We start from the raw sequence: 27647 nt of genomic DNA on the forward strand, positions 1-27647 counted from the left end.
TATATAGCATTAAATGAAGCGAGTCCTCCTGGATACAGTTATATACACCAGCCTCGTCTAACTGGCAGAGGAGGAGGCGTCGCAGTTATTTATAACGATTATCTAGGTGTAACACACAAACCTGGTTATAAATTTAATACATTTGAAGTTCTTCATACTCATATAATGTATGTAGCCTCGAAAAATAAGTCTACCCAGTTAATTCCATTGCTTATTATTTACAGGTCCCCGGGGCCATATTCTGAGTTTCTTTCTGAATTTGCAGATTTTATCTCAGATTTGGTTATTTCCTTAGACAAAGCTTTAGTTGTCGGAGATTTTAATATTCACTTCGATAACCCAGAAGACCCTTTAAAAACAGTGTTTGTGTCCATCTTAGATTCAGTCGGGATTAAGCAGAATGTCATAGGACCGACCCATAATGGTGGTCACACCCTTGATCTAATACTAACATTCAGATTAAACATAGACAATATAGTCATACTTCCACAGTCTGAAGTTATCTCAGATCATTGTCTCATCTCATTCAAAATATGTCTGAGTAATAATATATGCACCTCACCACGCTACTGTATTAAACGTACTTTCACGTCAACTACTGCACAGAGCTTTATAAATGATCTCCCAGAGCTGTCAACTTTGATTGGGTCACTGTCAGCCCCTGCAGAACTCGATCAGGCAACTGAATGCTTAGAGTCAACATTCCGCCATACTTTAGATAATGTAGCTCCTCTAAAAAGGAAAATGGTCAGAGACAAAAAATTAGCACCCTGGTATAATGATGACACTCGCACATTAAAACAGACCACTCAAAAATTGGAACGTAAATGGCGTCAAACAAAATTGGTAGTGTTCAAATTGGCGTGGAAGGAGAGCTTCCTGAAGTATAAAAAAGCTCTTAGTGCTGCGAGATCAACATATCTCTCCTCCCTAATAGAAGATAACAAAAATAATCCTAGATTCCTATTTAATACTGTAGCAAAATTAACCAGGAATAAGTCCACTATCAACACATGCACACCTGCAGTATGTAGTAGCAACGACTTCATGAATTTTTTTAATGACAAAATTGAGAATATCCGACAAAAAATTCAAACTACTAATTTAAGGTTAGACAATGAAAGTGACCTTGTAGTTAACAATATAACTGTATCAGATCATCAGTTAGAATGTTTTACTCCCCTAAAAGAAACTGAATTACTCTCATTAATCTCTACATCAAAAGCCTCAACTTGCGTACTAGATCCCTTACCGACACATCTATTCAAACAGATAATGCCTGGAGTAATTGAACCGCTTCTAAAAATAATAAATTATTCTCTTATGATTGGCTATGTACCCAAATCCTTTAAACTAGCAGTTATCAAACCCCTGATTAAAAAACCTGACCTTGATCCCTGTCAGCTGTCCAATTATCGGCCAATATCAAACCTCCCCTTTATCTCCAAGATCCTTGAAAAAGCTGTGGCACAGCAGTTATGCTCATATTTACATAGGAATAACATCCATGAAATGTATCAGTCAGGATTTAGACCTCATCATAGCACAGAGACAGCACTGGTTAAAGTAGTAAACGACCTACTGTTGGCGTCTGATCAGGGCTTTGTCTCGCTACTTGTGTTGCTTGACCTTAGTGCAGCATTTGATACCATTGATCATTCCATTCTTCTGGATAGACTAGAAAATGTTGTGGGAGTTAAGGGAATGGCCCTCTCCTGGCTCAGGTCTTATCTAACTGATCGTTATCAGTATGTCGATATAAATGGTGATATTTCTAGACGTACCGAGGTAAAGTTTGGTGTTCCACAAGGTTCTGTCTTGGGTCCACTGCTTTTTTCTCTATATATGTTACCTCTGGGCGATATTATTCGTAAACATTGTATTAGTTTCCACTGTTATGCTGATGACACACAGTTGTATGTCTCTGCAAAACCTGATGAGAGACACCAGCTTAATAAAATTGAGGAATGTGTTAAGGACATTAGACACTGGATGCTTATAAATTTCCTTCTGCTTAACTCTGACAAGACTGAAGTACTTGTGCTAGGACCACATACAGCTAGAAGTAAGTTTTCTGATTACACAGTAACTCTGGATGGCCTTTCTGTTTCTTCACGTGCAGCAGTAAAAGACCTCGGAGTGATTATTGACCCCAGTCTTTCATTCGAAACTCACATTGATAACATCACCCGGATAGCTTTCTTTCATCTCAGAAATATTGCAAAGATAAGAAATTTAATGTCATTGCATGATGCAGAAAAACTAGTCCATGCTTTCGTTACCTCCAGGTTGGATTATTGTAATGCCTTATTGTCTGGATGTTCCAATAAGTGCATAAACAAGCTCCAGTTAGTTCAAAATGCTGCAGCAAGAGTTCTTACTAGAACTAGAAAATATGACCACATCACGCCTGTCTTATCCACACTGCATTGGCTCCCAATCAAATTTCGTATTGATTATAAAATACTACTATTGACCTTTAAAGCACTAAATGGTCTCGCACCACAGTACCTGAGTGAACTTCTACTCCTCTATGACCCGCCACGCCTACTTAGATCAAAAGGTGCAGGCTATCTGCTGGTACCTCGTATAGTGAAGGCTACATCAGGGGGCAGAGCCTTTTCTTACAAAGCCCCACTGTTATGGAACAGCCTTCCAAGTAATGTTCAGGAATTAGACACAGTCTCAGCATTTAAGTCTAGGCTGAAAACATATCTGTTTAGTCAAGCCTTTTGTTAATGGTGTTTATGAGGTAAAGGAGTAGATCTGGAGGGTCCTCAGACATAGAGTGTTTTGGTAAACTGGGATGTATGGATGCTGTCAGTCCCCACTCGCTTGCTCACTCGAGTTTGTTGACGGTGCAGTGGCTGGCTGCTTTATGTCCCGGGGCTCCCTCATGCCTGTGTTACCTTCTGGCTCTCTCCTTTTAGTTATGCTGTCATAGTTAGTTGCCGGAGTCCCTGCTTGTACTCGGTGCAATATGTATACTGTTCCTACTTATTCAGGTGACATTGGGCATACCTAACCACCTGTGTTTTCTTTCTCTCCCCCCCCCACCCCAAATCTGTCCCTCTGAGTTACATGGAGTCAACAGGAAATCTTTTGGTGGAGACGGTGGGGACCTCGACTGGCTATCGTAGCCTGCAGGGAATCGGCCGTCAGACATTCTGTCACATGTCCCAGACCCGGTGAAATGTAACTGAATTGTCTTGGCCAGGCCTAAGGGTCCCATCTGCATCTCATCATTGCTGAGGAGTGTGCTCCCATCACCCAATCAAGCATCCAGCCAGAGCAGGTCATGATATATTTTTTACCATATTAACATGCCATTGTGCGTCATGCCTGATGTAAAGACTCTCGTCTCTGCGAGCCTACCACACAGATTTAATACTTGTCATTTTTAGGGCATACCTAACAACATGTTTTCTTTCTCTCTCTCTCTCTCTCCCCCCCCCCCCCCATCTGTCCCTCTGAGTTACATGTTGATCCTGGGATTGGGATGCTGGCCTCTTCTGCCCCTCGGACCTGCTTGGTCCATCCTGGTGCCCTGTGTCTGGTCGGAGTTTTATCGCCCCACTCCTGTGAAGGACGGCCCCATGAGGACAGTTGAGGGTTATACCTGTTAAAACTGTTAATATTATAGTCAGGCTGTCTGTTGTTGCCCAAATGAGGATGGGTTCCCTTTTGAGTCTGGTTCCTCTCGAGGTTTCTTCCTCATGTCGTCTGAGGGAGTTTTTCCTTGCCACCGTCGCCACAGGCTTGCTCATTGGGGATAGATTAGGGATAAAATTAGCTCATGTTTTAAGTCGCTCAAATTCTGTAAAGCTGCTTTGCGACAATGTTTATTGTTAAAAGCGCTGTACAAATAAACTTGATTTGATTTGATTTGATTTGAGTTTAATTTGGGAGTGGTACAACAAGCAAATGGCACCCATTCGGTGGAATGTCCCTTGAAAGATTGTGAATCCTTTAGAATTTTCTTTATTTCTTCATAAATATGACCTATCACATCATCAGATTTTCATACAAGTCCTAAAAGTACAGTAGATAAAGAGAACCCAGTTAAACAAACGAGACAAAAATATTATACTTGGTCATTTATTTATTGAGGAAAATGATCCAATATTACATATCTGTGAGTGGCAAAGTATGTGAACCTTTGTTTTCAGTATCTGGTGTGACCCTCTTGTGCAGCAATAACTGCAACTAAATGTTTCCGGTAACTGTTGATCAGTCCTGCACACCAGCTTGGAGGAATTTTAGCCCATTCCTCCATACAGAACAACTTCAACTCTGGGATGTTGGTGGGTTTCCTCACATGAACTGCTTGCTTCAGGTCCTTCCACAACTTTTCGATTGGATTAAGGTCAGAACTTTGACTTGGTCATTCCAAAACATTAACTTTATTCTTCTTTAACCATTCTTTGGTAGAATGACTTGTGTGCTTAGGGTCATTGTCTTGCTGCATGACCCACCTTCCCTTGAGATTCAGTTCATGGACAGATGTCCTGACATTTTCCTTGAGAATTTGCTGGTATAATTCAGAATTCATTGTTCCATCAATGATGGCAAGCCATCCTGGCCCAGATGCAGCAAAACAGGCCCAAACCATGATACTACCACCACCATGTTTCACAGATGGGATAAGGTTCTTATGCTGGAATGTAGTGTTTTCCTTTCTCCAAACATAATGCTTCTCATTTAAACTAAAAAGTTCTATTTTGGTCTCATCCGTCCACAAAACATTTTTCCAATAGCCTTCTGGCTTGTCCACGTGACCTTTAGCAAACTGCAGATGAGCAACAATGTTCTTTTTGGAGAGCATTGGCTTTCTCCTTGCAACCCTCCCATGCACACCATTGTTGTTCCATGTTCTCCTGATGGTGGACTCATGAACATCAACATTAGCCAATGTGAGAGAGGCCTTCAGTTGCTTAGAAGTTACCCTGGGGTCCTTTGTGACCTTGCCGACTATTACACGCCTTGCTCTTGGAGTGATCTTTGTTGGTCGACCGCTCCTGGGGAGGGTAATAATGGTCTTGAATTTCCTCCATTTGTACACAATCTGTCTGACTGTGGATTGGTGGAGTCCAAACTCAGAAATCTCCTTTGTTCATGCTATGATACACTTCCACAAACGTGTTATGAAGATCAGACTTTGATAGATCCATGTTCTTTAAATAAAACAGGGTGCTCACTCACACCTGATTGTCATCCCATTGATTGAAAATACCTGACTCTAATTTCACCTTCAAATTAATTGCTAATCCTAGAGGTTCACACACTTTTGCCACTCACAGATATGTAATATTGGATCATTTTCCTCAATAAATAAATGACCAAGTATAATATTTTTGTCTCATTTGTTTAACTGGGTTCTCTTTATGTACTTTTAGGACTTGTGTGAAAATCTGATTATGTTTTAGGTCATATTTATGCAGAAATATAGAAAATTCCAAGGGGTTCACAAACTTTCAAGCACCACTGTAAATACACCTGCTCGTGGAAGACCCCAGAGTTTTTCAGAGAACATACATAAATAGCACCATAAAGACCAAGGATCATTATTTCATTATTATTTAATCCAAAATGAAAAGACACAACCATGTAGTCTGGTTAACACCAGACCATATTACAAGTGAAATATGGTCTGGAATCCGCCTATTGAATTTCTCGTAGGGGAGGTGTGGTTTACGATTGTCAACGGCCGTTTATTGGACGTTGCGAATGTCTATCATTTGGCATATACATAGCCTATGGCCAATCATGGCAGTTGTACCCGGTGATGTAGTTAGAGCGATGAAGAAGACGAAGAGGCGAAGAAAGACTGTAATGCCAAACACTGTTCTTTTTTTAAAACAAACTTTCGCTCTAAACTATTCAGAACAGTGTCTAAAGCTTGATCGAAAGTTTGGTTCGTATCGCTCGCCGCCATGTTAAATGTGATCCGTAAACAGTCCCAAATAAACTACAAGTTTCCGTTTGTCGAGTAGTACGCGTCACCGTCTTTCCACCCCCCCCCCCCCACTCTCTGATTGGCTCCCTAACTCAGGCGAGCCTTTGGACCATAGTTTCCATGCTGTCTTTTCAGATCGGAAGGATTGTGCAAAGCAGCATGGGATTTCCCAGGCTAACAACAATGACTCTATCCACCAAAATGCACTGGCCATGTAAGGAGATCATTCGTCAGATAAGCAACCAAGTCCCTTACTTTTTTTTTTTTTAGATTCATTACAGACATTTAGCAGATGCTCTTATGCAGAGCAATGTACAACTTACCCAGAGCAGCCCAGGGAGCAGCTGGGGGTTTGGTGTCTTTCTCCAGGGCACTTTAGCCATTCCTGCTGATCCAGGGAATCAAACCAGCCACCTTTTTGGGCCCAAAGCTACTTCTCTAACCTTTGGCCATGGCTTCCCATTCAAAACTTATAATCCCAACCAGTGGAATGTGGAAAATATTAAAAAGTTCAACATGGGGTGAATACTTATGCAAGGCACTGTACTGTAATTACTGCAACACAGTTAAAGAGTGGCGATGCCTACTTCAATAGAATGCATATTTAATTTTACTGTCTTCTGCAAGTGATCCTATTCTATATGACTTGCAATTATGTATAGAACAGCCTCATATAATTGGTCTTTCTAATAAGGTGATGCTCAATGTTGTGAGACTGATAGATTTTAGTGTTAGGGTTCTGTTTAGCCCTAGTCCGAGCACATCATCAGCACAAAATGCATTTTTGTGTAAAACATGTTGCTATATGACTAATATAATCATTTTGAAAAACTGTCTGTGGGCCTCCCACCTGGTGAAACAGCAAACCATTTGTCCTATTGCCATGAATCCTGCATCAGGAATACTGATCATGGCACAACCAACAATGCCAAAATTGGCTGTGTTCACTGAGTAGGAGGAATGGCATACTCTCTCTCCCTTGTCAGTTACAAGAGGTGTGTGTGTGTCTGTGAGCTTGTGTATGCAGAAGAGGGTAGAGGGAAGAGGGTGTATTAGAGCTACCCTGTGATGCAGTATGAGCAGCAGTTCAAAAAGATGCTTGGCTGGCTTCATGTGTCTTTGAGGAACCATGTGTTGGCCTTCATCCTTCCTGGTTAGTAGCTGTTATATAAAGTGGAGACCTGGCTGGTTGGTAGGAACTGGCAGGTAAAATTGGGGAGAAAACTGGGGAAAATGAAAATAGTTTCTGGCAAGTGATTTTTTTTCCCTTCTTGATCTTGTGATTCTCTCCTAAGATACCTTCTTCTTCTTCTTTTGGGTGCTCCAGATTAGGGGTAACCACAGCAGATCTTTCATCTCCATTGCTCCCTGTCTTCCGCATCCTTCTCTACCACACCTGTCACATTCATGTCCTCTCTCACCACATCCATGTATCTCCTCTTTGGCCTTCCTCATTTTCGTGTGCCCGGCAGCTCCATCTTCAACATTCTCCTTCCAACATGCTCTGCATCTCTTCTCAGGATGTGCCCATACCATCTCAGTCTCATCTCTCTTAGCTTAATTCCCAGGCTCTTCACATGTGCTGTCCCTCTGATGTGTTCGTTCCTTATCCTGTCCAACCTTGTCACTCCCATTGCAAACCTTAACATCCTCAACTTCGCCACCTCCAACTTTGCCTCCTGTCTCTTCGTTAAGGGTACTGTCTCCAATCCATACACCACAGCTGGTCTCACTACTGTCTTATACATCTTACCTTTCACTTTTACTGGGACTTTCCTATCACAAATGACTCCCGAAATCCGTCTCCAACTGCTCCACCCTGCCTGCACTCTCTTTCTCACCTGACTATCGTAGCCCCTATTTTCCTGCACAGTTGACCCCAGGTGGGCACCACGGTGGTGTACTGGTTAGCGCTGTTGTCTCACAGCAAGAAGGTCTGGGTTTGAGCCCCATGGCCGATGAGGGCCTTTCTGTGCAGAGTTTGCATGTTCTCCCCATGTCCGCGTGGGTTTCCTCCAGGTGCTCCGGTTTCCCCCACAGTCCAAAGACATGCAGGTTAGGTTAACTGGTGACTCTAAGTTGACCGTGGTGTGAGTGTGAATGGTTGTCTGTGTCTATGTGTCAGCCCTGTGATGACCTGGTGACTTGCCCAGGGTGTACCCCGCCTTTCACCCGTAGTCAGCTGGGATAGGCTCCAGCTTGCCTGCAACCCTGTAGAACAGGATAAAGTGGCTAGAGATGATGAGATGAGTTAACCCCAGGTACTTGAATTCACCAACTTTCTTTACGTTTACTCTTGCATCTTCACTAAACTCTCATCCCTATTCTCATTGATGCACATGTATTCTGTTTTTCTACTGCTCACCTTCATTCCTCTTTGTTCCAATGCATACCTCCATCTCTCCAAACCCAACTCAACCTCCTTTCTACTTTCACCACATATCACAATATCATCTGAAAACATCATGTTCCATGGTGACTCTTGCCTCACTTCGTCTGTCAAGCTATCCATCACTATGGCAAACAAGAAAAGACTCAAAGCAGATCCTTGATGAAGTCCCACCTTCACCTTGAACCATTCAGTCGTTCCAACTGAACACCTCACTGCTGTTTCACTGTTCTCAAACATATCTTGCACCATTCTAATATACTTCTCATTCACTCCACAATTTCTCATACAATACCATAACTCATCTCTCGGCACTCTATCGTATGCCTTCTCCAGGTCTAAAAACACACAATGTAGCTATCTCTGGTCTTCCCTGTACTTCTCCATTCACATTCTTAAAGAAAAAATTGCACCCGATGTGCTCTTCCTTGGCAAAAACCCATACTGCTGTTCACAGATTGCTACCTCTCTTCTCAATCTCGCCTCCAATACCCTTTCCCATAACTTCATGGTGTGGCTCATCAATTTTATCCCTCTGTAATTACTGCAGATATGTACATCTGCCTTATTTTTGTATATTGGGACTAGCACACATTTTCCCCATTCATTTCTCATTCTCTAGGATCTTATTAAACAATCTCGTTAGGAACTCCACAGCCGTCTCACCCAAACATCTCCAAGCCTCAATCAGGATACCATCTGGTCCAACTGCTTTCCCAGTCTTCATTCTTTTCATGGCTGCCCTTACCTCATCCTTATTAACCAACTCTGCTTCCTGATTTGCTGTCTCCAATGAATCTGACCTTTTCTCTCTTGGATTCTCCTCATTTAATAAATCCTTAAAGTACTCTTTCCACCTTCTTAATACACTCTGTTTGTCAGCACATTTCCATTTACATCTTTCATCACTCTTACCTGCTGTATATCCCTCACTTCCCTGTTTCTCTGCCTAGCTAGTCTGTCCAGGTCTTTCTCTCCTTCTTTGGTCTCCAGTCTTTTGTACAACTCCTGGTATGCATCTGCTTTCACCTTCACTACCGCTCTTTTTGCCTTCTGTCTCATCTCTCTGTATAACCGCCTGCTTTCCTCATCTCTCTGATCATCCCAATTCTTCTTTGCTAGCCTCTTCTCTTTTATAAATTCCTGCACTTCTTTGTTCCACCACCATGTCTCCTTGTCTTCCTTCCTCCTTCCCGATGACCACCCTAGCACCTTCCTTGTTGCCTCTCTTACTAGTATAGCAGTAGTATCCCAATCTTCTGGCAGACTTCCATTACCACTCAATGCTCATCTCATTTCTTCCCTAAACTCCTTCTGATGTTCAACCTCATTTAGTTTCCACCACTTAATCTGTGGTCCCACTATTTCACGCTTCCTCTTTTTCACTTTCAAGTTCATCCTGCACACGACTGTTCGATGTTGTCTAGCTACACTCTCCCCTGCCATCACTTTACAGTCTCCAATCTCCTTCAGGTTACCCATTCTGCAGAGTATGTAGTCCACCTGTGTAGATCTTCCTTCACTCTTAAATGTCACCCTGTGCTGCTCTTTCTTCTTGAAGTATGTATTGACTATTGCCAAATTCTTCCTCTTTAAAAAATCAACCACCATTTGCCCTTCCACATTTCTCTCTCTTACACCATATCTGCCCATCACATCCTCATCTCCTCTGTTTCCCTCGCCGACATGTCCATTGAAATCTGCTCCTATCAGCACGCGTTCCTCCCTTAGTATACTTTCTACCACTTCATCTATCTTTTCCCAGAAAGACTCTTTCTCTTAATTCTCACATCCAACCTGTACGGCATACTGTAGCCCAGGCTTCATAAGCTGTTAAGGAAAGGAAGATAAATAAATGAATGAGATAGAGACAAAGCCTGTTATTTAGGTTTATTTGTGTATGAATGTGATAGCCGGCATTTGTAGGGTTAATTATGCTCCCAAGAGCAGGTAGCGTCTTGCGTCATGATGTCACAGCCAACCGCGTTGCAGTATGTGCACAGCATTCTGGGGAGGAGACACAGACGGAGGAGAAAACGCGCTGTCCGGCTGGGTTTGAGCACCGCTCTAGCTGAAAGTTGCCCATAAGTTGTTAAAAACCCGAGCGAAATCGTCGGAATTCATACCGGCTGAGTCCACAGAGTTTACGATCCATGTTTCCTGCTCGGCGGTGAGTTTATTTTCTATTTTGAAGGAATGGGCGTCGAGTAAAAGTGGGTTAGCCGCGGAGCTAATTTAGCAGCTAACTGCTAATGTACTGCCTCGTGTGTGTTAGCTGTTAGGGTAAGTGCCAAGGTGAAGGTCAAATGTGATTTTAGCTAACAGTGGGCTACTAATTCAGTTAGCGGGTAATATTGTGAGTTAGCCCAGACAAAATGCCAGGCTAGTGGGTGTGTGTGCCATGTGTGTATGTCAAGTACTGTGTATGTATCATGGGCGTGAATGTGTGTGTGGGTGTACATGTGCCAGGTGTTGTGTGAACATGGTGTGTGGAAAAAAAGGAGAAACTTACATTATTTGATCATTTATTCAAATGATTGATGAAAAAAAAAGATAGATTTGAGTTGTTTTTGATAATTTTCTGTTTTATACTGATAAAATAGACCTGAACAGAAAAGAAGAAATATATTTTATTTCTTTTTGATAAATTATTTGAACTTATATAGGTCATATTTATGTTTTATTTATTTTTTTCACTGAGGATTCATGACCTGTAGAGTTTATTTCACTGAACAAATTGAATATGACCTGTCTCACAGGTCAGGTTTTTTTGGGATTTGATTCGGTGACGACAGATGTGGGAGAACATCGTCTATGCCAGTAGAGAGAAGAGACTAGCAGTAGTGAACCACGAGGTTTCCTGGACACCTGCTAGAGAGATGGATCCATGGAATTGGATGTCAAGCCAGAGCTGAGGACAACGGAATGCACCTTCGGTGACGGCGGTGTGGTAGGACAGTGAAAGAACATTCGAACTAAAGGGCCCCAACGAAATATTGACTGAGCTCAAAGAAACAAAAAGGGGGGCGTGAAAGACAAATAACAAAATAACAGAAAGACATAATAGACTGATTAGACATAAGACACTTTATTATTTTTTTATTTTATTATTTTCATGCGCACTTTATTATTTTTCATATATATATATATAAAAAGGGGTGTTATTTCATTCTCATGTTGTTCTTCATTGAGAATACATTTTCCCTGAGAACTATATTTTGTGTGAGTGTGGTTAATGTTGATGTACCATCCTGGGCTCCACGAGCGATTCTCTGATCTTCTGTAATTGGTCCTATTGTAGAACTGAGACTGAACTTGAAACCTATAACCACGTATCCTCATCAGACAGGGGTTACAATACGCACACACAACACTGATTACCACTCCTTGAATCTCCAACTTCATGCCTATCACTCTATCTGACACCTTCTTCACATCAATCACACTGTTGACCAACTCTTCCCTCAAAACAATACCAACACCATTTCTCTTTCCATTGACTCCATAATAAAGCAACTTGCATCCACCTCCAATGTTCTTGGTCTTCCTTCCTTTCCACCTTGTCTCCTGCACACACAAAATGTCCAACTTCCTTCTTTTCATCATACCAGCTAACTCTCTCACTCTGTCAGTCAATGTTCCCACATTCAGTGTTCCTACCCTCAATTCTAAGCTCCTTCCCTTCCATCTTTCATGCTTTCTCCTAACACACCTCCCCCCTCTCTTTTTCCTTCTCCATTTTGGTGCAGCAGTAGCATACTTTCCACCGGCACCCTGTTGGCCAACAGTACCGGAGGCGGCCGTTGTTAACCCGGGCCCCGACCGATCTGGTATGGTATTTCTCTTTTCAATCTGCATGTTAGAGTTGGCACAGTTTTACGCCGGATGCCCTTCCTTATGCAACCCTCTCCAATTTATCCGGGCTTGGGACCGGCACCAAGAGTACGCACCCCCAGTGGCAGGATTATCTCTCCTAAGATATCTAATGATAAAAAAAGCAATTATAAATTTTCTTTCAAAAAAGCGCCTATAAATGGAGATCGCTTGATTCACATGGTGTAGCATCATCAGACACCCCTGTGATTACAGCCTTTGATTCACTGAATAGTCTTTTTCTACAGGTATGAGATTCACTCACAATGGCTGCTAATTACAGAGGAAAATGCCCTATGCATTTGTGTAAACACTATCTATAATGGGGAAATGTGTCCTCATGAGCAGTTGTTTACCAAAGATTTTATTTTCAGTGCTGTGAAGTGCTCTGTGAAAATGCTCTCTGAAAGTACTTTGCTTTATATTTCTGACTTTAGATCACCCATTATACTCAAGGATGGCTGAAAGTAGCAGATGACCATAAAAAAAACTGTGATGACTTCTTCCCAGCCCTGTGATGACCTGGCGACTTGTCCAGGGTGTACCCCGCCTTTCGCCCGTAGTCAGCTGGGATAGGCTCCAGCTTGCCTGCGACCCTGTAGAAGGATAAAGCGGCTAGAGATAATGAGATGAGATGAGACTTCTTCCCAATTAGCAAACAAGGTCATTGCCCTATTCTTGCGATGTATCATGCTGATGTACCATATGTGTGCTATCTGGGAGAACTGTGAACAAACAAGATGGAGTATAGATTGATTGACCTCAGTGTGACTGTAATATGGTCTAAAAAGAATTAAGTGATGTAATTGAATAAATGACAGTATATAATTGGTTGTGATTCCATGTGGAGTATAATACAAGTAGTGCTTTTGAGACATCAGGAAATGTCTGTGTGGCAGTGGGGGCGTGGCCAAGCATCACTTTGTGAATGGAGGGCGGGGCTGGGGAAGATGAGTGGCAAAGTCAGTACACCTGTTGTCAATTAACGTTTTGTCTCTGTGTTTTGTAGTGATGACAGAGAGTAGAAAAGAAGGGAGAGAGAGCAAAGGAAGGGGATCTCTCCCAACCAGAACATGTGTGTGTGAGAGAGAGAGAGAGCAAGCAAGCAGCAGCAAACGAATGAGTGAAGCTGAAAAGCAACAGAAGTCTAAGAAATAAAGTTGTGTCTGAACATCATCTCCCACCTGCCATACTTCAGTACTCCACCCAACTCAGGGGCTTTCTACAGTCATCTAAAACCAGATTTAGACTGTCTGATTACAGCAATTTTTAAGATTATTATTTCTCACACTGATCAAGATGATCCCAAGAAAATCTTGACCAAGTTCTACAATAGACTTATGATAATCCCCATGTCAGTTTATATGAATAAGAACCTCAAATGATATTACATTATAATATTCTACATTACATTACATTATTGGCATTTAGCAGATGCTCTTATCCAGAGTGACGAACATCCAGAGCAGCCTGGGGAGCAGTTAGGAGTTAGGTACCCCTAACACTGCTCAAGGGCACTTCAGCCATGCCTGCTGGTCCAGAGAATTCTACTTATGTCAACAATCAGTGTGATTGAGGCTTGTGCAGAAATAATTCTATGCCATCATCCTATTGGGGGCTTTTCAGATGAATGTTATAGCAGCGATCAGATTCTCAGATTTTAATAAAACATTTCTGGTCAGAAATTTGTCATCGACTGCTTTTAGTCATAATGGCACTAAATCATAGGCTGGGTAGCACATCACATTATGCTTTCTAGGATCTCTGATCTCTTGACTATAGAATGTTTTTATGATGTGTAATTTTTGTCTGCAGCAGCAAAATTGGACTGAACATCATAAAGAGTAAAGCCAGTTTAGATCCAAACATTAATTTCCAAGTTAAATTTCAAAGTTAACCAAAGTAGGTCAATCAGCATTTTGCATTCACAAAATGTTGCTGATAGCAAGTTTTGAAAGCAAAAAACTTGAAACTTAAGTATAACAGTGACTGAAGGCAATGAAATACATTAAACAACAACAAAACCTTTTCAAAATACAATATGAATAACCGAATAAAAGAATGTCAACACAAGTAGGCTTTGCATTATGGGAATAAGGTGAATGTGAATCAGACCCTTTTCAAAGGCTCTGAGTAAATGCTTTTGGCAACAGATGAGTGAATGTGAGGTGAATAGCCAATATGAAAGTTTACCATGACAGCCTGTCCAAATTAGAACCACACCAAATTAAGCCTCACACACAAAACAGACACAACATACTATTTTGAGCATTGTAAAAGATGTAGTCATCCCTAGATCTTATTTGTAAGCCAGTTTATGCATTTTACTGGGTCTTATCAAGGTTGCAGGTGTTTTTACACATGCAAGGCTTTAGTAAATCTAAGTGGGATACTCTAATGGTTGGGATTAGTTCATCAGATTTGGAAACCACACCAGGGGTAACAGTACATAATGGACAGCAGTCTGATATTAATGATACTGTAAATGCATTTAGTAAACCATCTGTGTAGGGGTCACATATAAAACATTAATTGATCCCAATGACCATGTACATACAGTATACAGTATATAAGTCATGAATATAGCAGGTATTTGACAACATTAGGAGCTTGTAAGTGGCTTATTTAGCATTCTCATATTACCTTATATTGTAGGTTTGGCAAATGTATGTGACCATTAACATAAAATGATTATTTGTAGTTGTTTGCTAAATTTTCTGAGCTCTGCAATGCGGTAGATGAAGCAAGAAGCCTTTATTTATCACATTTAAGCACAGTGAAATTCCTCCTCTGCATTCAACCTGAATCAGGTTGGATTCAATCTGAAGCAGTGAACACACACACATGCACACACAAGTGAGCAATGATCACACACACATACCCAGAGCAGTGGGCAGCTATGATACAGCACCCAGTGAGCAGTTGCGGGTTAGGTGGACTTCAGCTCAACTTTCAGGCCATAGCTGTCCCGTGTTAACCTCACTGCATGTCTTTGGACTGTGGGGGGAACTGGAGCACCTAGAGACACAAGGAGAACATGCAAACTCTACATAGAAAAGCCCCTGTCAGTCACTGGGCTTGAACCCAGAACCTTTTTGCTGTGAGGCAACAATGCTAACCACTGCACCACTGTGCTGCCCTCAAACAGTTGAGCAAGGACAACTGTTTGGGGATCATCCATGAGTTCAACAATAAACAGGATACTTAATTAAATCTTCGACAACTCATTTCACCTCCATTCAACTCAAATCAACCCTCCAAACCCCATTATTAATCAAACCTCTTGCTCAGACCAGTGGTACCCAGTCCCTTGGCTAAGGTAGTGCTCTTGTTGCTTGTCCTCAGTCTTGACAGGATGCTTGTCTACACCATTCACATCCTGCTCTCAATAATGAGGTCACATTTATTACCTAACAGACAGACCTTCATCTCTGAAGAAAGGAACCAGGTACCATCTGCAGACATCTTGGACTCTTGCCTTGTTGAAGAATTTCATTACCTTATCTGTTCTTGTCCCAGGGGTTATCCACCTATGAGGGCATGTGGGCTCCCAAGAAGATGTGTGTCAATGGGCTTTTGACCTTGCAGTCATTTTGCCTTAATTGTATCCAAATGCTTCTGCCTCTTTCGGTCATCTCTGTATGTCACATATATTTTCCAGTAACAATGGTGAGTAGCTAAACTAAAATTATATATACAGATGCCTGTATACAGTGGGGCAAAAAAGTATTTAGTCAGCCACCAATTGTGCAAGTTCTCCCACTTAAAAAGATGAGAGAGGCCTGTAATTTTCGTCATAGGTACACTTCAACTATGAGAGACAGAATGGGGGGAAAGGATCCAGGAAATCACATTGTAGGATTTTTAATGAATTAATTGGTAAATTCCTCGGTAAAATAAGTACCATATTTGGTCACCTACAAACAAGCAAGATTTCTGGCTCTCACAGACCTGTAACTTCTTTAAGAGGCTCCTCTGTCCTCCACTCGTTACCTGTATTAATGGCACCTGTTTGAACTCGTTATCAGTATAAAAGAAACCTGTCCACAACCTCAAACAGTCACACTCCAAACTCCACTATGGCCAAGACCAAAGAGCTGTCAAAGGACACCAGAAACAAAATTGTAGACCTGCACCAGGCTGGGAAGACTGAATCTGCAATAGGTAAGCAGCTTGGTGTGAAGAAATCAACTGTGGGAGCAATTATTAGAAAATGGAAGACATGCAAGACCACTGATAATCTCCCTCGATCTGGGGCTCCACGCAAGATCTCACCCCGTGGGGTCAAAATGATCACAAGAATGGTGAGCAAAAATCCCAGAACCACACAGGGGGACCTAGTGAATGACCTGCAGAGAGCTGGGACCAAAGTAACAAAGGCTACCATCAGTAACACACTACACCGCCAGGGACTCAAATCCTGCAGTGCCAGACGTGTCCCCTGCTTAAGCCAGTACATGTCCAGGCCTGTCTGAAGTTTGCGAGAGAGCATTTGGATGATCCAGAAGAGGATTGGGAGAATGTCATATGGTCAGATGAAACCAAAATAGAACTTTTTGGTCAAAACTCAACTTGTCATGTTTGGAGGAGCAAGAATGCTGAGTTGCATCCAAAGAACACCATACCTACTGTGAAGCATGGGGGTGGAAACATCATGCTTTGGGGCTGTTTTTCTGCAAAGGGACCAGGACGACTGATCTGTGTAAAGGAAAGAATGAATGGGGCCATGTATCGTGAGATTTTGAGTGAAAACCTCCTTCCATCAGCAAGGGCATTGAAGATGAAACGTGGCTGGGTCTTTCAGCATGACAGTGATCCCAAACACACCACCTGGGCAATGAAGGAGTGGCTTCATAAGAAGCATTTCAAGGTCCTGGAGTGGCCTAGCCAGTCTCCAGATCTCAACCCCATAGAAAATGCTTGGAGGGAACTGAAAGTCCGTGTTGCCCAGCGACAGCCCCAAAACATCACTGCTCTAGAGGAGATCTGCATGGAGGAATGGGCCAAAATACCAGCAACAGTGTGTGAAAACCTTGTGAAGACTTACAGAAAACGTTTGAGTTCTGTCATTGCCAACAAAGGGTATATAACAAAGTATTGAGATGAACTTTTGTTATTGACCAAATACTTATTTTCCACCATAATTTGCAAATAAATTCTTTAAAAATCAGACAATGTGATTTTTCTGGATTTTTTTTTTCTCATTTTGTCTCTCATAGTTGAGGTACAGTGGTGCTTGAAAGTTTGTGAACCCTTTAGAATTTTCTATATGTCTGCATAAATATGACCTAAAACAACATCAGATTTTCACACAAGTCCTAAAAGTAGATAAAGAGAACCCAGTTAAACAAACGAGACAAAAATATTATACTTGGTCATTTATTTATTGAACTTATTTGAATTGAATTAATTGAATTTATTTATTGAAAATGATCCAATATTACATATCTGTGAGTGGCAAAAGTATGTGAACCTTTGCTTTCAGTATCTGGTGTGACCCCCTTGTGCAGCAATAACTGCAAATAAACATTTCCGGTAACTGTTGATCAGTCCTGCACACCAGCTTGGAGGAATTTTAGCCCATTCCTCCATACAGAACAGCTTCAACTCTGGGATGTTGGTGGGTTTCCTCACATGAACTGCTCGCTTCAGGTCCTTCCACAACATTTCGACTGGATTAAGGTCAGGACTTTGACTTGGCCATTCCAAAACATTAACTTTATTCTTCTTTAACCATTCTTTGGTAGAACGACTTGTGTGCTTAGGGTCGTTGTCTTGCTGCATGACCCACCTTCTCTTGAGATTCAGTTCATGGACAGATGTCCTGACATTTTCCTTTAGAATTCGCTGGCGGTATTCAGAATTCATTGTTCCATCAATGATGGCAAGCCGTCCTGGCCCAGATGCAGCAAAACAGGCCCAAACCATGATACTACCACCACCATGTTTCACAGATGGGATAAGGTTCTTATGCTGGAATGCAGTGTTTTCCTTTCTCCAAACAAAACGCTTCTCAATTAAACCAAAAAGTTCTATTTTGGTCTCATCCGTCCACAAAACATTTTTCCAATAGCCTTCTGGCTTGTCCACGTGATCTTTAGCAAACTGCAGACGAGCAGCAATGTTCTTTTTGGAGAGCAGTGGCTTTCTCCTTGCAACCTTGCCATGCACACCATTGTTGTTCAGTGTTCTCCTGATGGTGGACTCATGAACATTAACATTAGCCAATGTGAGAGAGGCCTTCAGTTGCTTAGAAGTTACCCTGGGGTCCTTTGTGACCTCACCGACTATTACACGCCTTGCTCTTGGAGTGATCTTTGTTGGTCGACCGCTTCTGGGGAGGGTAACAATGGTGTTGAATTTCCTCCATTTGTACACAATCTGTCTGACTGTGGATTGGTGGAGTCCAAACTCTTTAGAGATGGTTTTGTAACCTTTTCCAGCCTGATGAGCATCAACAGCGCTTTTTCTGAGGTCCTCAGAAATCTCCTTTGTTCGTGCCATGATACACTTCCACAAACATGTGTTGTGAAGATCAGACTTTGATAGATCCCTGTTCTTTAAATAAAACAGGGTGCCCACTCACACCTGATTGTCATCCCATTGATTGAAAATACCTGACTCTAATTTCACCTTCAAATTAACTGCTAACCCTAGAGGTTCACATACTTTTGCCACTCACAGATATGGAATATTGGATCATTTTCCTCAATAAATAAATGACCAAGTATAATATTTTTGTCTCATTTGTTTAACTGGGTTCTCTTTATCTACTTTTAAGACTTGTGTGAAAATCTGATGATGTTTTAAGTCATATTTATGCAGAAATATAGAAAATTCTAAAGGGTTCACAAACTTTCAAGCACCACTGTATACCTATGATGAAAATTACAGGCCTCTCTCATCTTTTTAAGTGGGAGAACTTGCACAATTGGTGACTCACTAAATACTTTTTTGCCCCACTATATGTTCAGGTTTTGTATTTGTCCAGTTTGTTGAAAGCACAAATGATTAAAGTCTCCTGGCTGTCACTGAGTTTCCTCTCTCTGACACTGACCTGAGATAAAAGAAAATGTGAACTGACTTATGCTAATCTTGGTCAATCAGGTCAGGTGGATTCCAGCTCACCTATAAGCTACTCATGTCACAGCATATCCATTTTGTCCATTTTTTGCGTTTAAACATCCCTTCATTGATAAGTTAATTGGCTTTTTCATTAGACAAATATTATTGTATTCTGACAACCTTTGGCTTGATCATATACTACCTGGCCAAAAAATAAATAAATAAAATAAAAAGTCATCATTTGGATTTAAATAAGCAAATACTTAATTGCATTTGATTGGATAATTATGGAAGTGATTAATATGTTTCAGCTGGCAACAATTCTTTTAACGCTAACTGATGCAGTGAGTAGGTTCTCATTTTTTAAACAACCATGTTGAAGACATATCCTGTGGTTGTGGAAAAGATGCTACTGTGTTTCAGAAGGGTCAAATTATTGGCCTGCATCAAGCAAAGAAAACAACAAGGAGATTGCTGAAATTACTGGAATTGGGTTAGGAACTGCCCAATGTATTCTTAAAATCTGTAAGGATAGTAGTGAACCTTCAACTTCACAGAATAAATGTGATCAGAAAAAAAGCTTGACTAACTGTGATTGGAGTTCACTTAAACACGAAGTCGAATCATAAAAAATTGACAGTAGAACTCATGGCTATGTATAATAGCAAAAGTAAGAGCATTTCCACACTCACAATGTGACGAGAATTCACAGGATTGGGACTAAACAGCTCTGTGGCCATAGGAAAACCACTTGCTCATGATGCTAAGCAGAATAAAAGGCTTCCATTTGTTAGGGAGCATAAAGGTTGGACTCTGAAGCAATGGAAAAAGGTCATGTGATTTGATGAGTCCAGATTTACTCTATTCTAGAGAGATGGGTGCATCAGGGTAGGAAGAGAAACACATGAAGTGATGCACCCATCAGCCATAGTGGCCCATGTACAAGCATCTGGAGGCAGTGTTATTATCTGGGGATGCTTCAATTGGTCTAGGCTCAGCAACATTATGTGGCAATAAAATTAAGTCAGCTGACCTGAATATACTGAATGACCAGGTGATCCCATCAGTGGATTTTTTCTTTCCTGTTGGTGCAGGCATAAAATTAGGGCTCAAATTGTGAAAGAGTTGTTCAGGGAGAATGAGGGATCATTTTTACACATGAATTGACCAACACATACTCCTTAATCACATTGAAAGTTTTTGGGTTGTGCTGGAGAAGACTTTACAGAGTGGTTCAACTCTCCTGATGTCAATACAAGATCTCAAAAATTAATGCAACTCTGGATGGAAATAAATATTGTGATGTTGCATCAGATTGTTCTAAAAATGCCACAGTGAATGCATGCCATAATGAAAGGTAAAGGTGGTCCAACAAAATATTAGGGCGCATGACCATTTTTTTTCCCTTCTTCTTCTTCTGGGCAGTGTATTTGCCATTAAACTGCTATTAACCTCACCCTCACCTAGGCTATCCCATGGGACACCCTACATCTTCGGCACAGTTAATCCAGACTGAATGGTCCATCATGATGGTTTTTAAATCCTGCACACTTTCACATCCTATGTCATCCACCAGGTTGTCAATGTATGTTATACATCTTCTGCCACACCAGGTTGGTTCTGCCAACCATCAGTGGGTTGCTATAGTACAAGCTTGTTTGCAACTTCATCACTGTGATCTACAAGGTGTCCTGCCAAGTGTATTCTTCATTGTTGCACTTTTGTGGATGCAGTTGGGAGATCTCGATATAGCTCTGCATTTGTTGTGTGGCTTTTCCAAGGCACATTCAGAGCCATCCTGAGCATTCATGTGCAGCAGCCATCCAATTGCTTTTTCAATGATTTTGACATTATCCAGGTTTCGGCACCGTTAACTTCTCTGATGGTTGTTTCATCTTTAGCTTTTATAATAACTTCTTCAGTTTGGTTGAAAGATTGAAGCTCTGTTTTCTTAGCATTACAATGCAGCTCCATTTTGTCTGCCTCATTGCTATTAAATGTGTTGAAAAGACTATTTTTCCTAAGAACATTTCGAAGAACATAATATATGAAGTTTTACAGTATATTGTAGAATTAAAAGTAGCAGTGAGAGGGAATGGTCAGAGTTTCTGAATAAGCAGGAGTGGCAGTTTAAAGAGAACCCCATACACACATTAGCTAGTTATGTACCTTCTTAACAGAGCTTACCCAACACTATCATGGACACAATCAATAACACATACTGTAGGTCTGGAAATGTTTCTTTACAACAGCAATAATTTTGCCACTTGAAACATTACAGTATAAAGTACAGCTAATAGATGTCTCATTTGGATCAGTGCTGTAACTGTAAAGTCATGCAGGGTCTTGATGACTCATAGGGCTTCCTAAGGTAATGTGTGGAACCGTGGAGCAGTGTGGCTGTGCCACTGCAGTCTTGTGGGATATTTGCTCTCAGATCAGGCTTGTGTGGCCAGACTGTTTATAAATTACAAATTGAGCTTTGTCTGACTCAGTATGCTTCTCCGACTGTACCTGTCAAATCATGTTCAACCTTTTCTTACCCCCCCATTCTTGTCTTCTGTCTTTCTATGTACTTCTTTATGTGTTCCAACCTCTTTTTTAATCTCTCTATCTGTTTTTCTAGCTTGCCCTGTCTCTCTTTTTACCTCTTTCTGCCTCGTTTTTCCTTTCTGACCACTTTCCTTGACCTCATTTAAGAGAGATATCTGCAGGACTGCTTTGTTAAGCCCATTTACAAGGTTCTTATTTGTCTTAGTACCTGGCCATAATATTTTCTATCCAAATATTTTATGTCCAAGCAAATTTAGTTGACCTCATTTAAGAGATGTATCTGCAGGACTGCTTTGTTAAGCCCATTTACAAGGTTCTTCTTTTTCTTAGTACCTGGCCACAATATTTTCTATCCAAATATTTTACGTCCAAACAAATTTAGTTGATATATTTCCCAAAGTATAAACAAACAAGTAGCCTAATTTCTAAACCACCAACCAAGACCAGGCAAAAAATGTGTTTCTGAATGTGATTGCGTTATATGGCTTATACCCTGTTCACACTAGGGATTTTGTACCGATACGAAACTACTTTCGTACCGCAACACCTGTCCACACTAGCAACTATACCGGTACTGTAGCGGTATAACTGTATCGGTACGAAACCCACAAATGTATGGGTTTCGTACCGGTACAGTATCGGTACTGTAGCGCTTCGCGTAGTGTGGACAGATGAAGCGGTTCTGTATCAATACAAATATAATGCGCATGCGCAAAGTCACACACCTCAATCGATGTCTTCGCTGAATAAAATAGTGAAGAATGGAGATTCGTTTGTTTCTTTCTCAACTGCCTCGTGCGTTTTATACAATTCGACTGAATAAATGACCACCAGAAATACAGTCTGTACATTGACAACAAAAAGCACACACACGTTGTTTCATCCGACATATATTCTCGGAAGGAAGTTACTCGGTAACCACGGAAACATTTCGCGCATGCGCATTTCAACTACCGTGAAAGAAAACCGTAAACATTTCTCGCTAGTGTGAACAGATGCACTAAACTGTACCGGTATACTTTGTATCGATACAGTTATACCACTTTCGTACCGGTATAAATGTGAACACAGCATTAGTAAAATAAATGTTAGCCCCATTGCAAGCCTGTTTGGTACCTGTATTAAGTTTCCTCATGTAAGTACACCTGGACTTAAGTGTTGAAGAGAAACATTTTAAATTATATTGCACTTTAATATGAGAACAGAACAATGAGACAGAACTGAACAGAAATGGGCAAGGTCAACAGAAATGGGTAAGGCATATAAAGAGAATTTTCCACAGTCTTTTTGGGAAAGGTAATCAAAGACAAAATGTCTTCAAAGGTTAGTCACATTCAATATGTATGACCATGGGGATTGTGCATTTAAAATGGCACATTACTTCTGGCTTTGATTAATAGCTCATGATTCGGGAGCCTTTCTTTCTTTTTTTTTTTTAAATAATGAAATGTCAGTGCATTATGACCAATTCCTCCCCCTAGCCAAAACACAATGAAGATGAATTAAAGGGACCATAATAAACAGGCTCCAGCTGTTTGCCACTGTGAGTGATATGTCTGGACTGAGCCCATGGAGGATTCAGAAGAACTTTCACAACTCATTCAAAATTACTGAAGACAGAATATCAACATATGGCATTAATATAAACAAACAAAAAAATCAACTTGATAGGTTGAATTGAAAAGTTGCATTTCTGTATTTTGAACACACACTCATTGATTTTCCCTCTAATATTTTCCCATGGGGGAATCACTGGCATCATCTTACAAATTGTTTTATTGTTGACATGAAGTTTGTTACATCATCCACTGGAGGTGTAACAGATCAAGTCAACATTACATTAGCCTTCTGATGCAGAATTTGCTCAAAAGATCATGCAATTTTGTTTAAAAGCGCAAAAAGGATGAAGCTGTTTACAAATGAAAACATGATCAACAACATAATCTTTGAAAAATATAACATGCCCTATCTATGCAGTGGCCCAACAATTTATTATTGCTTTTCCTTATTATTATTGCTTATTGCTCTTTTGTATGTCTTTAAAATCATTTCCAGTTACCATTAGCTACCACTAAAAAGGTAAAGTCTGTGAGGCAATTTAAGGCATCCATTACAGTGGGTTTGGAAAGTATTCAAATCTATTGTTTTTGCACACTATATTGGCACACTTTTTTGTGACAGAAATTTCATTTAAAATTGGACTACATTTATCATAATCTCTATGAACTACCATCTTGAGGTTTCTCCACAGATGTTCTATGGGGTTCAAGTTTGGGTTTTGGCTGAGGCACTCAAGGACAGTCAAAGACTTGTTCTAAAGCCACTGCTGGCATGGGTTTCCTCTGGGTGCTCTGGTTTCCTCCCAAAGACACAAAAATTAGTGTGAATGACTTCTCAGTGCTAACTCTATGATAGACTGATGACCTGCCCAAGATGTACCCCACCTCTTGCCTGAAGTCAGCTGGAATTGGCCCCAGTTTCTTTCTGTGACCCTGACAGATAAGCGGTATAGATGATGGATGGATGTTTTCACCTTTTCAATAATGGATTATGTGTAGATTAATTTCCAGAAAAGTACATTTAATCCATTTTTAAATTTAATCTATAATACAATAAATTGTGCAAAAGGTGAAGGCGTCTGAATAATTTCCAAACCCACTTGGTTTTAATTTCAGTCATCATCAGCAAATACAGGCAAAAACATTGCTTCAGTCATTTAGCTAAACTAAGCAGCAGCTAGTTAGTAGTGTCTTCCCATATGAACTAGGTTGGCTAACTATCATTTTAATGACCTGCTTGTGCTGTCTGAAAGGTATGTGTGGCAGCAGGGGTGTGATTGAGCTCTGGTTTGTGAATGGAGAGTGAAGCTGGGTGGCAAAAAGAAAGCACCTGTTGTTAATTTGTGTGCTGTGTTTGTGTGCAGTGATGGGGAGTGGATAAAAGGGGGAGAGGAGCAGAGAGAGGTGCTTCTGGCTGGAGTCAAGACTGATCGTTGCATGCTGTCTGTGTGTGTGTGTGTGTGTGTGTGTGTGTGTGTGTGTGTGTGTTCCTTTATAGTCTGCTGGAGAGTAAGTTTTTGGTTGGTTTGAAAAATAAACAGAAGGGAGAATCTGAACCATATCCACCTGCCTGTCTGTTCAGCGTCCACCCCAGTCAGGGAACCTTTACAGGATCAGTACAAATTTCAAAACTTTATAGTTATAATTTTGTCAGGACTTCAGTTGTAATAGGTCTATGAATAAAAAGTTGTCATGTCTGCAACTGCTCATACTCAAGCCTCCACTTCCCAGCATTTGGAGTAGCCTTCAAACATATTCGCTGCAGACTACAACAACCACCCTGCACCACACCACTCTCAGGAGTATTAATCATCTCGCACACCTGTTCCAAATTACAGCCTCACCACCACAGTGTATTTAAGGACTCTCTGTTCACTACAACATTATGAAGTAAATGCTCAGCGTTCCTGTGGCTGACTTTACCAAGCCTTATCTATCTGTGCTGATTATTTGGTTATCAATCCAGTTTGCACTTTGTTTATTCTGTCTGTGCCTTACCTGACCATTGCCTACTTTTTGACTCTGCCTTTGATCATCAATTTGGATTTGTCTGCCAGCTTTGCCGTAATAAACTCTCTATTGTGTTTACATCCATCTGTCACCTGCATTCCTTACATATTACTTCACCAACATCATGAATGCAGTGGAAGAGAGTAAGCAGCCAGCTTTGTCTACAGAAGGGTGTCTTCTAGGAAAACAGCAACATCTGTGTGAAATGGATGCCTGCATTTCCCAACTCACTGCCACTGTTTTGCAGGTGGTCCTAATGCACCCTGTGCTGGTTATGAACTCCAGCACACTCATACACCATCGTGAAAATTTCTCTGAAGAAGTGTCTGAGTGCAAGGGATTCCTGCTACAATGTTCTCTATTCTTAAATGCCCACACTGGGACCACCAATCAGCAGAGAATTGCCCAGTTCCTCAGTTTGTAGGAGAAATGCCCAAGTAGGCAACCTCTGTGTGGGAGAAAAGTGGCGAGCCAACAACCTCTTAAGAGTGCTTCATTGAAATGTTTTGCTGAGTCTTCAGTCAGCGTCCTGAAGGAGTGGGGTTCAGTGAACAGTTGCTTGTTATCAAGCAGGGGAGAAGACAAGTTGCAGCATATGCACTAGAGTTTTGCACACTTGCAGCTGGAAGTGGATGGAATGAACTGGCTCTTAAAGGAACATTTTGTCAAGGGCTTGATCCTCAAGTTCTCACTGAACTAGCATGTTGGAATGACCAAGCCTTCTTGGATTCACTCATCATGTCCATCCAACTTGACAATCTCCTCAGAAATTAATCATCACTGCAAAGCCCCACATCTCAAACACCTTTCACAGACATCTCAGAATCCATGGAGGTGTCCCGTACCAGAGTGGCTTGCTCAGAAGGCGAACAAAGGTGCAAGGAGGGTCTCTATTTTTACTGTGGGGATGCCATAGACCATGTGTCACACTGCCTTTCTTGTCCTGGATGCTCAAGGATCCACGCTGTGGCTGAGAGAGCTTCAAACAGCACTAGTCCTCTCCCAGTGACTACATTGAAAAATATCTCAAGTCATTTAAACTGGATACACAGATAAGGCTCTCAGAATCAGTTCATGTTCTCTCCACCCTGATAGATTCTGGAGTCACAGGCAACTCCGTGGACAGTGAGATCATGCAGAGACTCCAAGTGCCCATGCAAGAATTTCAACAGACCTTGAGTAGGGCCATCAATGGTGGACCCATTGGAGAAGGGTTTGTCATGACACTCACCAAAACCCTTGGTCTCCAAGTCAGTGCACTGCACTACAAAACCATCTAATTTCTCATCACAAAATCCCAGAACCAGGCCATCATCATGGGATTTCCATGGTAGTACCATCATGATCCATAGATCTTCTGGCAAGACAGAGATTCTGCAGTGGCCCTCGTCTTGCATACAACATTGGCTCCATCTCCCTAAGCTCATAGTTGCTTCCACCACTGTGTAAAGCCCTGAAGTCTCTACCATGGCCTACATTCCTGAATAACCTTGGTTATACATGGAGGTCTTCAAGGGTAAAGCCAGCAGACTCCCTCTTCATCATCCTTATGACTGTGCCATAGAGCTCCTTCCTGACACCATGCCTCCTCAGTGTTGAATCTACCCTCTCGCCATGTCTGAGCAAAAGGCTATGCAGGATTATGCACAAAAGACTCTGCAACAGGGTACATCTGTCCCTTCATGCTGCCTGCATCTGCTGGGTTCTTCTTCATGGAGAAAAAGGGAGGGGACCTCAGGCCAAGTACTGACTACTGTGGACTGAATCAGATCATGCTGAAATATCCATACCCCTTGCCCTTAGTTCCATCAGCCTTGGAATAACTCCATTCTGCCAAGATGGTCACAAAACTGGACCATCGGAGCACCTACAACTTGGTGCGCATCCGAGATGGTGACGAGTGGAAGATGACATTTAGCACATCCTCTGGCCACTATGAGTACTGCATTATGCCATATGGGCTATCTTGCCCACCAAGCATATTCCAGTGCCTGGTAAATGATGTACTGAGGGAAATGCTTGGTAACTTTATTGCATACAGTGATGAAATTCTCATTTACTCTCCAGACCAAGAAAGCCATGAGGCCAACATTAAGGAGGTCCTAGCCAAACTATTTGTGAAAGCAGAGAAGTGAGAGTTTCATGTCACTCAAATCACTTTTCTGGGCTATATAATCAATCAATGTGGATGGAGTAGTTATCTACCTAGACAAAGTTACTGAAGCTACTACATGGCCTACTC

The sequence above is a fragment of the Neoarius graeffei genome, chromosome 8, assembly GCF_027579695.1.
Source record: "Neoarius graeffei isolate fNeoGra1 chromosome 8, fNeoGra1.pri, whole genome shotgun sequence".
Classification (NCBI taxonomy): Eukaryota; Metazoa; Chordata; class Actinopteri; order Siluriformes; family Ariidae; genus Neoarius; species Neoarius graeffei.